Genomic DNA, 16618 nt, shown 5'->3' with positions numbered 1-16618 from the left:
CAGCCTGTCCAGCAAAAGGGCCAGCTACATAAATTCAAACATGTTCCTCAATTTTTTTTGCAAAGCGGTCTATACGAGAACAGGGCCCTCTAAGAACTTTTTTAATGGGGCATAAGGGTTTCAGGAGATGTAAGAGATGCTTTGAATGTAGACCCACAAAAGATTCAAACAAAAGTATCCAAGGTTCCCAGTCTAATGTCATGGGAAGGAAATAGAAGCTCAGGAATTTCCTAACTTTTGACAATAAGCATTAAAAACCCAGAGGGAAAATGGGTACTAGTCCTGGTACCCCTTGTGACAGTATGGGATTCCTTTCTTTTTGGAGAGATTTCTTCTCAATTCCTGTTTTCCCTATGGGATAGGAAATGAAGGGACATCTCCCCAAAAACTGAGAGGGGTTATATCCTCCTCTTACTCTATCCAAATGACAAAGTGATTTGCCTTTAGTTCTACTATAAAGTTGTCCATACAGTACATGTGTAGATTTCTCCCGAGGGGGATGAATGGGAACAATTGATCAATTCTTCCATCTATGTTAAGGCAAGCCATAGATGGTTCGTATATGGGCCTGCTGAACGTACCGGGTAGTTCAATCCATCAACTTGAGTACAACCAGCCTGCCAGATTCTACCTGCGATTATCAATAGCTGCTGCCGCTAGCAATAATTACTGTCTTCTCCTGTCAGGGACGCCTGCCCCCTATGGATGTACGCAGCCAGGTTAAGGAACGCGCCTGCACATCTGCCCCCATAACAAGTGGCTTGCTATGGGAGCAGACACAGTACAGGAGAAGGTAATGGTAGTGTGTAATGGCTGGTACGGGCGCTACCTGTAAATGTGACTCACAAATCAGTGAAAATGGGTGATATGAGTCACATTTATAGGTAGCAGCCGTACCAGCCATTACACACTACCATTACCTTTTTTACCCTTGCACCTCAGGGGTCGGTTGGTGGCAGCTTACACCTAATCTTATGATATATATTATCCTCTATAGATTTATTGCAACTTCATAGCGCTGGTCACCTTCTTGTATTACATTGTTTTTGTGCATCACCATTTTTGTGATTAACAACCAGACCTGGCTGCAATGGAGATATTCAAGTATATGAATGGAAGAAATGTCAACTTAGAGGAAATTTTTGAACAAGAGACTATAATACATAGGCAAGATATGGAAGGTTCCCTTAAGCAATTGAAACAAAATATGGAGAAACAGTTACGGGTCTGGTGGGACATTGCCACTTTGGAAAAATATAATCGGGAAAGTATTACTCCCAGGAGACTGAGGTGGGATATATCTCCCAATGACCACATAACGGACCCTGCTTTATTAGAACAATGGTATAATTTTTTTAATAAATGCGAGAAAGAGTTACTTGCAATCATTATTAAAAGAAGACAATTTAAATTAAAGAAAATAGAAAGTGCCATTATACAGCTGAAGGAACAATTGGCTCCTTATGCCGACACAATAGACTATAAAAAGAAAAATCTTTGCAGGAATCCATACTCAAATATGACAAAACCATCCAGGCCAAGAAACAAAAGAAATATAAGAGAGAGATATTAGATTACAGGAATCAAAATGTGTATAAATGGCAGTTGGATGAACTTTATAATGGGCAAGGCAGCAGTGTAGACCCCCATTGACTTAACATCTAGAGAACCGCCCAAAATTGGAGATGATGATGAGGACCCATGGTTGGAAATAAGAACCCCAAGAACACCTAGAACCCCAGGGAATGGGGGTGGAAACATTACGGAAAGGAATCAGGAACCAGGATACACCTTTGACAACGTGAGAGCAAACACGTATAGTAATTCAAGAAATCATAGAACACCGGCTCACAACTACGACTATATCAGCACATCCAATAGATTCTCTCCACTTGGTCATTATCAGGAATTCCAACATGAAAATAGGGACCCTCCTCTCAGAAGGGGTTTTTTTCCAAGGGGGAACAGAGGAAGACACACAAGAGGAGGGGGACCCCCAAGACAGTACAACCAATGGAGGAACAATGGATGGCAACACGACCACCAGAGGAACAATGGATGGCAACAGCCATGGAGACGGGAGCCCCAACATGGAGGTCCGAGAGGAACTCAGAGAAACATATCACCCATTTTCACTGATTTGTGAGTCACATTTATAGGTAGCGCCCGTACCAGCCATTACACACTACCATTACCTTTTTTACCCTTGCACCTCAGGGTCGGTTGGTGGCAGCTTACACCTAATCTTATGATATAGAATATCCTCTAAATATTTATTGCAACTTCATAGCATTGGTCACCTTCTTGTATTACACAGTACAGGAGAAGCAGACAGCGTCGGTGGGGGGGGCTTATAAGAGGAGGTTTGGAGACCGCTCTGTGCAATACTATTGCACAGAGCAGGTAAATATAGCATTTTTTTGTTTTAGAAAAAATAAACCAAGCCTTTTTCAACCACTTTAATACCACAGAGGTCTTTGGGAAGTTCACTAGATGAAAAGTCAACCTCCAAAAATTGCAAACATTCCTCTTAGAAACCATCACTCCCAAGACCACTCTGAATCACTCCCCATTAGTATGGGTGACCACCTTTAAATCCCTAGAAATTAAAATACATATAGCCATGCCCAACATTCAAAATTTTAATTTGTTACTTTTTATACATTCTATGGTGCCAAAATTGCAAACGTGTAAATCTCTCCCCTTAAATCTAGTTGCCTTATAAACATTAGAAAAAGATAATCTATCCTCCCAGGTTTTGTATGTCTTGCATTTGACATCACCATACATCCCAAATAAATATTTTACAAACTTTTATGCTTGAATTCCATATTATCCTCCTACACATGGAGTGACACTTCTCCCTGCACTGCAAGCGCCGAAGATTATGGGCAGGTTGGCAGTACGTACAGTAATGACCTATTTACTGTATAATCCCTCAAATTAATTTAATTAATGACTGGTTAAATCCCAATGTTGAAAACATGGCTACTGTTGTGGCAGCTGTGGTGCAAGGCTCATGCAAAAGGTTTGATAGAATAACCTATATAGATTGCCATTAAAAAATTGCAATACTCCCTTACATGTCAACCTATTGATCTGACACAGATCACAAGAAAAATTCAGAGAGGAAGTTATGACTAATTTGATAAGGTGTGGTATCCATGACTAAATGCCTCTTTGAATAACTGTAACAGACAAACTACCTTGCTCAAAAAAATTAAAGGAACACTTTGAAAACACATCACAATGGGGAAAAATATCACTCTGGATATCTATACTAATATGGACTGGGTAACGTGTTAAGAACGAAACGATGCCACATTGTTTGATGGGAAGGAAAATGATCAACCTACAGAGGGCTGAACAGAAACCCCAAAAATCAAAGTGAAAAAATGAGTGCAGCAACTCAAACTGGTACTCAGTAGTTTGTATGATCACCCACATGCTTGTATGCATTCCTGACAACGTCGGAGCATGCTCCTAATGAGATGACAGGTGGTGTCCTGGGGTACTGCCTCCCAGATCTGGACCAGGGCATCACTGAGCTCTTAAACAGACTGAGGTGAAACCTAGCAGCGTCAGATGGACCGAAACAAAATGTCCAGACTTGTCCAATTGGATTTAGGTCAGGCAAGCGTGGGGGCCATTCAATGGTATCAATTCCTTAATTCTCCAGGAACTGGCTGCATACTCTTGCCACATAAGGCCAGGCATTGTCGTGCACCAGGAGGAACCCTGGATCCACTGCACCAGTGTGGGGTTTGACATTGGGTCCAAGGATTTCATCCTGATTCCTAATGGCAATCAGGGTGCCATTGTCTAGCCTGTAGAGGTCTGTGCGTCCCTCCATAAATATGCCTCCACAGACCCTCACTGACCCACCACCAAACCGGTCATGCTGAACGATGTTACAGGCAGCATAACTTTCTCCATGGCTTTACCAGACCCTTTCTTGTCTGTCATGTGTGCTCAGGGTGAACCTGCTTCCTTTTTGAACAGCACAGGGTGCCAGTAGTGGACCTTCCAATTCTGGTGTTCAATGGCAAATGCCAATCGAGCTCCACAGTGGCGGGCAGTAAGCACAGGGCCCACCTGATTGTTTGGTCAGAGACATTCACACCAGTGTTCTGCTGGAGGGAGTTTTGTAGGGCTTTGGCAGTGCTTATCCTGTTCCTCCTTGGCACAAAGGAGCAGATACCGGTCTTTCTGATGGGTGAAGGAACTTCTATGGCCCTGTCCAGCTCTCCTAGTGTAACTGCCTGTCTGCTGGAATCTCCTCCATGCTCCTGAGACTGTGCTGGGAGACACAGCAAACCTTCTGGCAATGGCACGTACTGATGTGCCATCCTGGAGGAGTTGGACTGCCTGTGCAAGCTCTACAGGGGCCAGGTATTGCCTCTTGCTATCAGTAGTGACACTGACCCCAGCCAAATGGAAAACTAGTGAAAAACAATCAGAGAAAATGAGTAGGGAAAAAAATTTCAGTGGCCTCCACCTGTAAAAACATTCCTGTTTTGGGGGTTTCCTCACTGTTGCCCATCCACTGATTTGATGCCATACGCTGATTGAAAAGTGTTACTTAAATTTTTTTGAGCAGTGTATGTAAGCTACTTGTCAATGTCTTCCAACTGATTATATAGTTCGTTGGTGTGTGTGTTACATAGTTACATAGTTACATAGTTAGTGAGGTTGAAAAAAGACATCAGTCCATCCAGTTCAACCTATGATGCGTGTGTGTGTTTGCTTTTAACCGTACATTGTATACCCCTGTATGTTGTGGTCTTTAAGGTGTCCATCTAATAGTTTTTTGAAACTATCAATGCTCCCTGCTGATATGACTGCTTGTGGAAGAGAATTCCACATCCTTACCGTTCTTACAGTGAAGAACCCCTTACGCACTTTAAGGTTAAACCGCCTTTCCTCTAGTTTTAGTGAGTGGCCACGTGTCTTATTGTATCTCCTTTCTCTGAATAGTTTGTTCCTTATGCTCGGGTCACCAGTACAGTATTTGTACATTGATATCATATCCCCCCTCAATCGTCTTTTCTCCAGAGAGAAAAGGTTCAGGGCTTGTAGTCTTTCCTCATAGCTGATGTCCTCCATTCCCCTAATTATTTTTGTTGCCCTTCTCTGGACTTTCTCCAGTTCCAGCACATCCTTCCTGAGGACCGGTGCCCAGAACTATGTAACTATGTAACTGGACAGCATACTCCAGATGTGGCCGGACCAGAGTCTTGTAGAGTGGGAGAATAATCTCTTTATTTCTGGAGTGAATCCCCTTTTTTATACATCCCAGTATTCTGTTGGCTTTGCTTGCGGCGGCTTGGCATTGCATGCCACTGCCAAGCTTGTTGTCTACCAGTACCCCCAAGTCCTTTTCCATCCTAGACTCACCCAGAGGTTCCCCCCCTAGTGAGTAGCTTGCTTTCTGGTTTCTGGCCCCCAAGTGCATTACTTTACATTTATCAACATTAAACCTCATCTGCCATGTAGTTGCCCACCCCGTTATTTTGTTCAGGTCTGCTTGCAAGGTTTCCACATCCTGCATAGAAGATATTGGCATGCCTAGTTTAGTATCATCTGCAAATACTGAGATTGTGCTAGATATCCCCTCCTCTAGATCATTTATGAACAAATTAAACAGGATTGGTCCCAGGACAGAACCCTGGGGGACCCCACTTTCCACCCCCGCCCAATCCGAGTACTCCCCATTAATAACCACCCTCTGTACTCTCCCCTGGAGCCAGTTCTCTATCCAGGTACTCACCTTCTGATCCATACCTACCTTCCTTAGTTTGTACAGTAATCGTTTGTTGGGGAACGGTGTCAAAGGCCTTTGCAAAGTCCAGATACACCACATCCACAGGCTTACCTTTATCTAGGTGGCTGCTCACTTCATCGTAGAAGGTTAATAGATTGGTTTGGCACGAACGATTTTTCATGAATCCATGCTGATTACTACTTATAATACCGTTTTCATTACTAAAGTCTTGTATGTGGTCCCTTAACATCCCCTCCAAAATTTTGCAGACTACAGATGTTAGGCTGACCGGCCTATAGTTACCCGGGATATATCTCGGCCCCTTCTTAAATATTGGTACCACGTTGGCTTTTTTCCAATCAGCTGGCACCATACCCATCTGTAAACTATCCTTAAAGATCAAGAATAATGGTCTGGCGGTCACCTGGCTGAGCTCATTAAGAACCCTCGGGTGCAAGCCATCCGGTCCCGGGGATTTATTTATGTTAAGTTTCTCTAGTTTGGCTCTAAGTCTATCTTCTGTTAGCCATGGTGGCACTTCCTGAGGTGTATTATTTAGTTCGGCCTTACAAGCTGGGTTTGTGTAGCCCCCCGATTCTTTTGTGAAGACTGAAGAGAAGAAATGATTTAACACTTCCGCCTTTTCTCTGTCCTCAGTGGCCATATTTCCTTTATCATCTTTTATGGGGCCAATGTGTTCTGGCCTCGCTTTCTTACTGTTTATATACTTAAAAAACTTCTTGGGGTTCTTTTTGCTCTCCTCCGCTATATGTCTCTCGTGTTCTATTTTAGCCGCCCTGATTTCGTCTTTACATTTCTTATTACACTCTTTGTAGTGCTTAAATGCTGCCAATGAGCCCTCAGTCTTGTATTTTTTGAAGGCCTTTTCCTTAGCACTAATATGCATTTTTATGTTGGAGTTTAGCCATCCAGGGTTTATTTTTGCTCTTTTAAATTTATTTCCCTTTGGAATGCACTGGTCAATCCCCCTGTTTAGTATACTCTTGAAGCACTCCCATTTTTCCTCCGTGTTCTTTGTTCCCAGGGTTCTATCCCAATTGATATTTTCTAGCAGTGAGCGCAGTTTAGGGAAATTGGCTCTTTTGAAATTCAGTGTCCTTATATTACCCCTCTGCTTCCTATTACTGTAATTAATACTGAAACTTATTAACCTATGGTCACTGTTTCCCATGTTGTCCCGTATTTCTATATCCGTGATCAGGTCTGTATCGTTGGTAATCAGTAGGTCAAGTACCGCATTGTTTCTTGTCGGTGCATTCACCATCTGACCCATGAAATTGTCCTGCAAAACATTTAGGAACTGCCTAGCCTTGGCTGAGTGCGCGGTTCCTTCTGCCCAGTCTATATCTGGATAATTAAAGTCCCCCATTATAATGACATTTCCCATCCTTGCTGCCAATCCTATCTGTAAAAGGAGGTCCGCCTCACCCTCCTCCCTCTGGTTGGGGGGCCTATAGCATACGCCCAATATTACCTTCCCCGCCGTGCCATCCCTTTGAAGCTCTACCCATAGGGATTCTGCCTCGTCCTTAGCTCCATTATTAATATCATCCCTCATATTTACCTGTACACTGTTCTTAATATACAGACATACCCCTCCCCCTTTTTTACCTTCTCTATCTCTGCGATAAAGGGAATACCCCTGAATGGTCGCCATCCAGTCATGAGAGCTGTCAAACCAAGTCTCAGTTATCCCCACAAAATCTAAGTCCTCCTCAAACATCAGCAGCTCCAGCTCTCCCATCTTGTTGGCCAGGCTTCTGGCATTGGTATACAAACCTCTTAATTTTGATCGGTTACAAATATCCTCATTTGATGTTTTTAGGCTGCTCTCTTGAATTTTCCCCATACCCACCCTGGGTATAGGAGCTCCGAACACCCTACCGCTAATGCCCCCATTTCTGCCCTCTGAAACTTGCTTTCCACTGGCTAATTCTACATCTGTACCCTCCCCCCCATTCCCTAGTTTAAAAGCCCCTCTAACTTTTTGGCCATCCTCTCACCCAGTACGGCTGCACCCACCCCATTTAGGTGCAATCCGTCCCTACCAAAGAGCCGGTGACCGACTGAGAAGTCGGCCCAGTTCTCCAGGAACCCGAAACCCTCCTTACTACACCAGCTCCTCAGCCACTCGTTAACTTCCCTAATCTCCCTCTGCCTCTCTGGTGTGGCTCGAGGTACAGGTAGTATTTCGGAAAATACTACCTTGGAGGTCCTAGTCCTCAACTTAGCGCCTAAGTCCCTGAAATCGATTAGGACTCTCCGTCTTCCTCTGCCTATGTCATTGGTACCCACGTGTACCATGACAGCTGGGTCTTCCCCAGCACCACCCAATAATCTGTCCATCCGATCCGCAATGTGCGCAATGTGTGTGATCCTTAAACAAATCAGAAGTAGAAATAACGGAATTTTTGTAAAATCTTACCTGTAGAATTCCTTTCTCTGAGTCCTCCGACAGTCGCCGCCATCTTCATATTCGTCACAATGGGGTATTAGACTTTGCTCCGTAGGAGTAGCTAGGCAACAGAATATGTCAATATTAAAGCTTTTAACATATCCCCACCCCAGGGGGTGGTCCCCTCAGTCTATACCCTCCTGCTTCCTGTTTCCTGCTTCAGTTTCAGTGGAATAGCAGTAGAGTACCTAAACCCCAAAAGAGGGGCGGGGGCGGCGACTGTCAGAGGACTCAGAGAAAGGAATTTTACAGGTAAGATTTTACAAAAATTCTGTTTTCTCTTACGTCCTCCGACAGTCGCCGCCATCTTCATATTCGTCACAATGGGGACGTCCCAAAGCAGTGCAAACATGAGGGGTGGGAAACGCAGCCGCGCCTAAAGGCAATGCAGTCTCCACATCAAAGAAAGTAACCTTACCAAAGGAAGGAAACCAGCTGGGCAACACGAGAAAAAATTTGCTCAACGGGAGCAATAACCCAGGAAAAAAACAAATAACCCAGGGATAAAAAGAAATCCCAAACAGCCCAAAGGACCAAAACCAGGAACCCTAAGGGACCGCCGCACTAAGAACCTTGCGGCCAAAGGAAGCATCTGCCGATGCTTCAACATCCACTCTGTGGAACAGAGTGAAGGTGTGCACGGTCGACCAGGTCGCCGCCCTACACACCTGGGCCACAAAAGCCCCATGACGACAGGCCCAAGACGTACTCAGAGATCTGGTAGAGTGCGCCTCCACAGGCATAGGGGAAACTTTTCCCCGCAAAGCATAGGCCTGTTCAATGGCCTGTCTGAACCAATTGGCGACGGCAGAAGCCGACGCCGCTACGCCCTTCCGAGGACCCCCGGAAGGACAAACAAAGAATCCGACCTGCGAAAAGATTCAGACGATTTTAGGTAAACCCTAATCGCCATGAACAGCATCCAAGAAGTGCAACTCCACCTCCTCCGGATGTTTAGACTTCGCGCACAGCGAAGGCAAGACAATGACCTCACTGAGGTGAAATTCCGAAACCCTCTTCGGAAAAAAAGAAGGGTTAGGTCGCAAGACCACCTTAACCAAGCGAGTGACCAGATACGGACAATGGCAGGACAAGCTGCCAGCTCCGACACTCTGCGAACCGACGTGATCGCCACCAAAAAAGGTGACCTTCTAGGACAACATAGACAACGAGATCTACCTGATCCGTTCAAAAAAGAACCATGTTGTAACACGGACAGAACAAGATTCCAGTCCCAAGGAGGCAGAGGCACCCTCCTAGGAGGGACCAGATGCCCCCGAACAAAAGTGCCAACCAAGGAGTTAGATGCCATAGGACGTTGAAAAAAGAACGGCCATCGCAGACACCTGACCCTTGAACGTAGCCAGCGCCAAACGCTGTCAACACCCTCTCGAAGGAAGGACAACACCCCAGACACCGACTACGGGCGAGGTGAAGACCCCCTGGACTCACACCAGGCAAAATAGGCCTTCCAAGTACGGTAAAAGACCTTCCCCGAGGAAAAATTCCTCGCATCGATCAAAGTGTGAATGACCTCAGGGGAGAGACCCCTATCCCTCAGGACCTCGGTTTCAACAGCCAGGCCGGCAAAGCCAGCGACTGTAAGGCAGGATGAAATATCAGCCCTTGAGACCGGAGATCTTCCCGAAGAGGCAGACGCCACGGGGCGTCGACCGCCAAATGCACGAGGTCTGCGTACCAGGACCGGCGAGGCCAGTCCGGTGTCACAAGAATCACTGTGTTTTGGTTCCGAGTCCAACCTGCGAAGGAACCTGGGCAGCAATTGAAAACGGTGAAAACGCATACATCAGTCGGAACTGATGCCACGGAGCTACCAACGCGAATGACGCGTCTGCCCGAGGATCGCGTGGCCTTGCCACAAACCTGTTTACCTTGCTGTTCAGACGAGACGCGAACAGGTCCACCTCCGGAAGACCCCACTTCGTGCACAACATCTGGAGAACATCCGGACGGAGGGGCCATTCCCCCTGGTCCAGGGACTGGCGGCATCCGATAATCCGCCCGCCAGTTCTCCACCCCCGGAATGTGAACCGCCGATATCGCCGGGACATGTGTCTCGGCCCAAGACAGAATGTCGGCCACTTCCCGAGTCGCCCGGGCTCTCTTGGTGCCCCCTTGGCGAATGACGTAAGCCGCCGCCGTGGCAATGTCCGTCTGCACCCGAACCGGACAGCCCTGCAGCCCGTCCGGCCAACGATGAAGGCAGAGATTCATTGCACGCAATTCCAGAATGGTGATCGGAAGGGAGGATTCCGCCTCCGACCAAGTTCCCTGGGCGGATAGAACGCCCAGAACACCACCCCAGCCCGACAGGCTGGCATCCGTGGTGACCACCATCCATGAGAGAGGACGAAAAGACTTGCCCCCCGACACCGCCGGGGACTGGAGTCACCACAGAAGATCCCTTCTGGTGCGATGGCCCAACGAAATCTGGATCCAGAGATTGCGGTCGCCCGTCCCACCTGGACAGGATCTCCGCTTGGAGACCCCGCGTGTGAAACTGGGCGAAGGGAATCGCCTCGAAAGCCGAGACCATCAATCCCAGACATCTCATGCGCGTCCGGAGTGACGAGCACGGAACGTCCCTGAGGGACCTGACTTCTCCTGAAGAGTCCTGAGTTTGTCGTCCGGTAGGAAGACCTTCGTCTGGACCGAGTCCAGAATCATTCCCGGGTAGGGAAGACGAATCGACGGACACAGCGTCGACTATGGAAAATCAATCGCCCAACCAAACTCCTGAGAGTCAGCATCGTGAAGGACAGGTCCTCCTCCAGACCCTGGCTGGTCGCAGACCGAACCAGAATAACTTCTAGATACCCCAGGACAGAGATGCCCTGGGCTCCCAACAAAGCCAGAAACCGGTGCAAGCACCTTGGCGAAAAAAACTTCCCCCGGAACCAGGGCAGCCACCACCGAACGCAGGGATTCCATGCAGAACTTGCGAACCCACACAAAGCGGTTCAGAGCCTGGAAGTCCAGAATTGGACGTACCCTGCCCTCCTCCTTGGGCACAGTGAACAGATTGGAAGAGAACCCCCGAAATCTATCCCGATGTGGCACCGGAACCACCTGAGGGAAAAAATCTGCTCTCCGGCCGGGAGAGAAAACTCGATCTTGTAACCAGAACGAACGATTTCCTGAACCCACCTGTCCCGAACACGGGCCAACCAGGGTTGAAGAAAAACCGAGCAAGCGTCCCCCCACCCCAGAACTGGGTGAGGGTGCCCCTTCAGGCCGCATTGTTATGGGCAGCGGATCCGGACTGGCCGGACTTATGCTTACCCGACCACGGCTTCTTTTGGGAGCCTTGGCCTTCGAATGGTTTTCCCCTATAGGGCGACCGAAAGGCACGAAAAGACCCCTGAGAGGGCCGAAAAGAAGCATGCTTCTTACCATGAGCAGCCTTAGCCTGGTGGGATTGGGGCAGGAGCATGCTCTCACCACCCGTGACCCCCTTTATCAGTGCATCCAAGGATTCGCCAAAAAGGCGAGATCCATCATAGGGCAGATTGGCTAAGGTCTTGCGCGAAGATTGGTCCACAGACCAACACTTCAACCAAACCAGGCGGCGAGACAATACCGCCACACTGTGTACACGTGCAGCCAACGGTACTATATCCAGGTCCGCATCACACAAATACACGACACCCCGATGGATTTGATCCACCATATCCAATGTCGCCGGTGAGGCTGAATCAGCCACCAGGACGCGCCTGAGTACCTGCGTCCAATTCGCGACAGCCTGGGCTGCCCTAAGCGAAGCAAATAGAGCTTTTAGCATAGAACCCGTAATAGAGTAAGCATGACGGGCAAGAGACTCCAGCCTCCTGCCCGTAGCATCCCGGAACACCGAGGTATCCTCTGCAGGAATCGCAGTGGACCTATTCATCAGTAGCATGAAAGGATAACGCAGCCTGAACCTACTTGGTACAGCAAAAGGCTTGCGTATATTGCGCCATTGTTCCTTAACAGCGCTCTGAAAATCATCAGTGCAGGGAAAGACCTGCGATGTCTTGCGTCTTTTCTGGAAGATAAGAACAGCGCCACTCTAAGTGCAGTAAAACCAATACTTTATTTGACATATAATAATGCTGGGTACTCACAAGATAAAACGTTTAAAAGCATTGTAAACGTATGTGGAAAAATCCATTAATCCAGTGCCTGGGCAAGGAGGGGCTGATGTGCTCCACATAGATCCGTCCGACTGCGGGAGTGAGCAGTATCCGGACCCCGAGGACACCTGCAACGCCTCCGGCGGCGGACTTCCGGGTTGGGCGTAGAGCGTGGGCGTGATGACGTAGGCGACGCGTTGTCGGAGCATGCGCTCCTTCCTCAGGCCTATGAACCCGCCATCTTGGAGAAGGGCATTATATAGGGGAGGAATGCTCGACTGCCGCAGGGTCCTAAGAGGAGTCCTGTGCGGCAAATACCCACACTGAGGACACCTGGACGGCAGTTCTAACCTAAGAGCTAAGCGGATATGGTAGAATATATGCACACAGGGTATACATCAATAGATAAAAGTGGTCATATAATACAAACTATAGAATTTACTAAAAAAAGGAAATAGACATGATGAATAAAAACCTAATAGTAGGAAATATTGTATCTGGAACCGATCCTAATGGCAGCAACAAATAATAATAATAATGATAAATAATAAATAAATTATATATAATATAAAAAAAAAAAAAAAATTATAATTATGAAATAATAATAATTAAATGAAAATTAAAAAAAAAAAAAAAAAAAAAAAAATTATATAAAATATACTAATTAATAAAAATGAAAAAAATTATATATAAAATAAAATAAACAAACAAACTAAAAGAAACCTGATGGAATAACTTTGAATGGATGGAGCTAGTGACAATTTAAATAAAAAGAAGGGGAGTAGTAGACTATAGCATACACTCTCGCAACCTACTTTTAGATGTGAAGAAGGGGAACTGTGTGCACATGCAAACAGTGTCGCAACCTTCATTCACTATCAAGTTTAAAATACCAACTAGACTAGTATAAAAACTATCATATACCGCCTAAAAAAATACACATACATATATGTATGTATGCACATATACACATATATATATAAAGGCATGATAGTAAAATAGTAAACCATATGGGTTGTGAATTATAAATGGAAGTTGAAATAAAAATAAATAAGATGGTAATATTAAAAAATTCTGATATTAAAAAAGGAGTGATATGTGGTGTCCAATTCAAGAGAAACTAAACCTATCATAGCACATGTAACAGAGGATCATCTCTCTCCCACACTCTCCGTTAGCGTGACCCTATTCTTCCACATGGCTGGTCAAACCCCAATGGGTCAGGAGCCTCATACCAGGGAGTTGGTCTCTACTTCCTCGTTAAGGCCCCCAGGTGCTAAAGTATCTAATGTATATATCCAGAACGCTTCTCTTTGGCACAGCTGTTTGAAGCGTTGAGCTGCTGAAGGCATGGCGGGTATGGATTCTAAAACCCAGACTCGTAACCCTAAAGAGGAATGATCATGGTGGATCAAAAAATGGCGGGGAACACTGTGCTTGTCATTACCTCCTTCCACAAACCTACGGTGCTCACCAAACCTCTTCCTTAGTGTGCGAATAGTCCTGCCAACATAAAACAAGCCACAAGGGCATGTTAAACAGTACACCACAAACTCTGTGGAGCAATTGAAGAATTTTTTGACAGGATAGGTTTTTCCTTTTATGTTGTACTCTTTCTGCCCATGGGTCACATGTTTACATGTCAGACATAGTTTTTTCCGACACTGAAACATGCCCACTAATGGAATCATGTTTAGATGGAATTTTAGGGGGATACTTTTAAGTTTGCTTGGTGCCACCAAACTCTTAATATTTCTGGCTCTTCTGTACGTGATTTGGGGCCTAGGGGGCAAGCTACTCCTCAGATGTGGGTCTTCCAAAAGAATAGGCCAATGTTTCACAATCAGTTTTTCCATCTTCCTAAACTGGCTGTGAAACTGTGTAACAAAACGTGGACCTTGGGATTGTGTGTCCAATTTATTTGTTTTCTTTGCCAAGGGGCCTTTTAGATATAAATTTTGTGCAGTGTCCACCAAGGTTTCGGGAAAGGATTTTTCAATAAATTTAGTTTTCAGATGTCCACTCTGTTCCAAAAAATCTTCTTTATTTGTGCAATTTCTCCTCAACCTACAGTACTGGCTCTTCGGAATGTTTTGGATCCACCTGGGGTGGTGACAGCTGTTAAAATGGAGGAACGAGTTCCCCGCTGTCGGCTTAGTATAATTTTTGGCTTCAATCCTTCCTTCTCTGTGGTACAACAACAGATCAAGGAAGGCCAATTCCGATGGGCTAGAGACCGAGGTGAAGGACAGATTGTATGAATTGGCATTGCAATGTTGGACAAAATCCAAGAAAGTTGACTGTGGGCCATCCCAAATCACTACAATGTCATCGATGTACCTCCCATAAAATATCAAGTGGGAGGCAAAGGGGTTATTTCTGAAGACATAGTGGGATTCCCACATACCCATTGTCAAGTTGGCGTAGCTGGGGGCAAAATTTGCCCCCATCGCCGTGCCATTGATCTGTAGGTAAAAGGACCCTTCAAATTCGAAATAATTATGTTTGAGACAAAAACATGTGGCATCCAAAATAAACTGGGCCTGTCCTGGATTGATATTGGAACTGTTGTGCAAGGAGAGGGAGACTGCTTGAAGGCCAACCGAATGGGGGATACTAGTATACAAGGAATTGACATCCAAAGATGCCCACATATAAGTGGGTTCCCAATGGTAGGGTGCCAGGAGTTCTAGAAGATGTACTCCATCCCGTATGTATGAGGGCAAGTCCTGTGCCAAAGGCTGGAGAAACTGATCCACATACAGGGAGAAGGAATTGGTAACACTTTCCATTGATGCCACAATAGGCCTCCCAGGTGGATTGGTTGGATCTTTATGGACCTTGGGAATATGATAGAAATAGGGCAATGCATAGAAATCTCTAAGAAAAAATGCATATTCTGTTTTGTTGATAATTCCCTCTTCTTTAGCCTTATCCAATAATGATTTGGCCTCCAAGGTGTAGCCTGGCAGAGGGTCACAGCTCAGTTTACAATAAGTAGAACTGTCTGATAATAGACGCTGGGCTTCCCTAAGGTAATCATCTTTGTCTTGGATGACAATGCCTCCCCCTTTATCAGCTGTTCTGATGACCAAATTATAGTCCTTGGACAAATCTGTGAGGGCTTTCCTTTCACTGGGAGTCAAATTGAAATTATTGAACCCAGAAAACTTTTGATGTTTATGATTGTTGGCATGACACATGTTTTTTTGCCAGGGCAGCAGGAGGACGTGGTTCAACCCGTAAACGCAGTGTTTGCTTGATAGAAGCAACCAATTCATCCATGAGTGCAAGCTCTTCAGGCGAGCCAGGGGGAGAATTATCCACCCCTTCTACCTCAGCCTCCACCTCGGACCCCACAAGACCCAGGGAGGAACGGGACCCCGATAAGGAGACCCCAGCTATAGCAGCCCCATCACCAGCACCCAGATTGAAAACTCTGGGTCGTTGTGTGGATTGAGCAGCCACAAGCATTAGCACCTGAGCAGCAAGATTAGCCACAACCGTAGCCAAAAACCCCCCCTAGGGGGGAAAACAGCCCTTGGTCACCCACCAAGTGGTAGGAAATTTGTTTCCCTGAGAATCCATTGCCCCAATGATAAGCCGTAAAATAAAGGGTTAACTGCCCCTTAAACAAGCGCGGCGAGCGCTGCCCTCCGCACACACACACTGGCACAATTTTTACCCCCACCGGGAGAAAAAAGGCTCAACACAGGCAAGGATAAAGGGATAGGGAGGTAAAAACCTGTAGAGACCATCGCTGCTGCTGCTGCCTCGATCGGTGCACCCAGGGAAAGGAAGCGATGCAACACAGGGCGCTCCATGAAAGCCTATGGAAGGCTACAAGAAAATGGCCGCCCGCAGTGATACCATGCTGCCGGAGCGAGCGCTGCCAAAATGGCGCCGCTCCTCCACCTCAGCGAGGTGGACCAAACATAGCATAGCATGTAAAAACATGGCGGACCGCCGCATCGGTCGCTGAAAGTGCCCCAAACATGATAAAAATCATGTCCCACAGCACACAGCCGTTCACACATACACAAACTGACACAGACAGTGCAGCACAGCCCCCCCTCCTTGCAGCCCACAGCATGCAGCCAGAGAGATAGGGATTTCAATAGTGTGAACACAGGCAGGGTTACACAGTCCCAGACTGACACCCCCCCAACAGACAGGTCCCCACATAGATACACTTACCTCCTAATGGCGTGGGGAACCCGCACAGGCGAACAAGCCGCTGCGCAT

General features: G+C 46.5%; 1 protein-coding gene across 1 annotated transcript in view; it reads right to left on the bottom strand.

Moving 5' to 3' along the window:
- LOC309551208 (interferon-induced, double-stranded RNA-activated protein kinase-like) overlaps positions 1-16618 on the bottom strand; it is a 311038-nt gene that overhangs the window by 138139 nt on the left and 156281 nt on the right. The gene's annotated exons all lie outside the window — the stretch shown is intronic.

The sequence above is a fragment of the Pelophylax lessonae genome (assembly GCF_965119305.1).
Source record: "Pelophylax lessonae genome assembly, chromosome: 3".
Lineage (NCBI taxonomy): Eukaryota > Metazoa > Chordata > Amphibia > Anura > Ranidae > Pelophylax > Pelophylax lessonae.
Note: the sequence above shows the minus strand (reverse complement) of the source record. Positions and strands in the feature narration are given on the sequence as shown.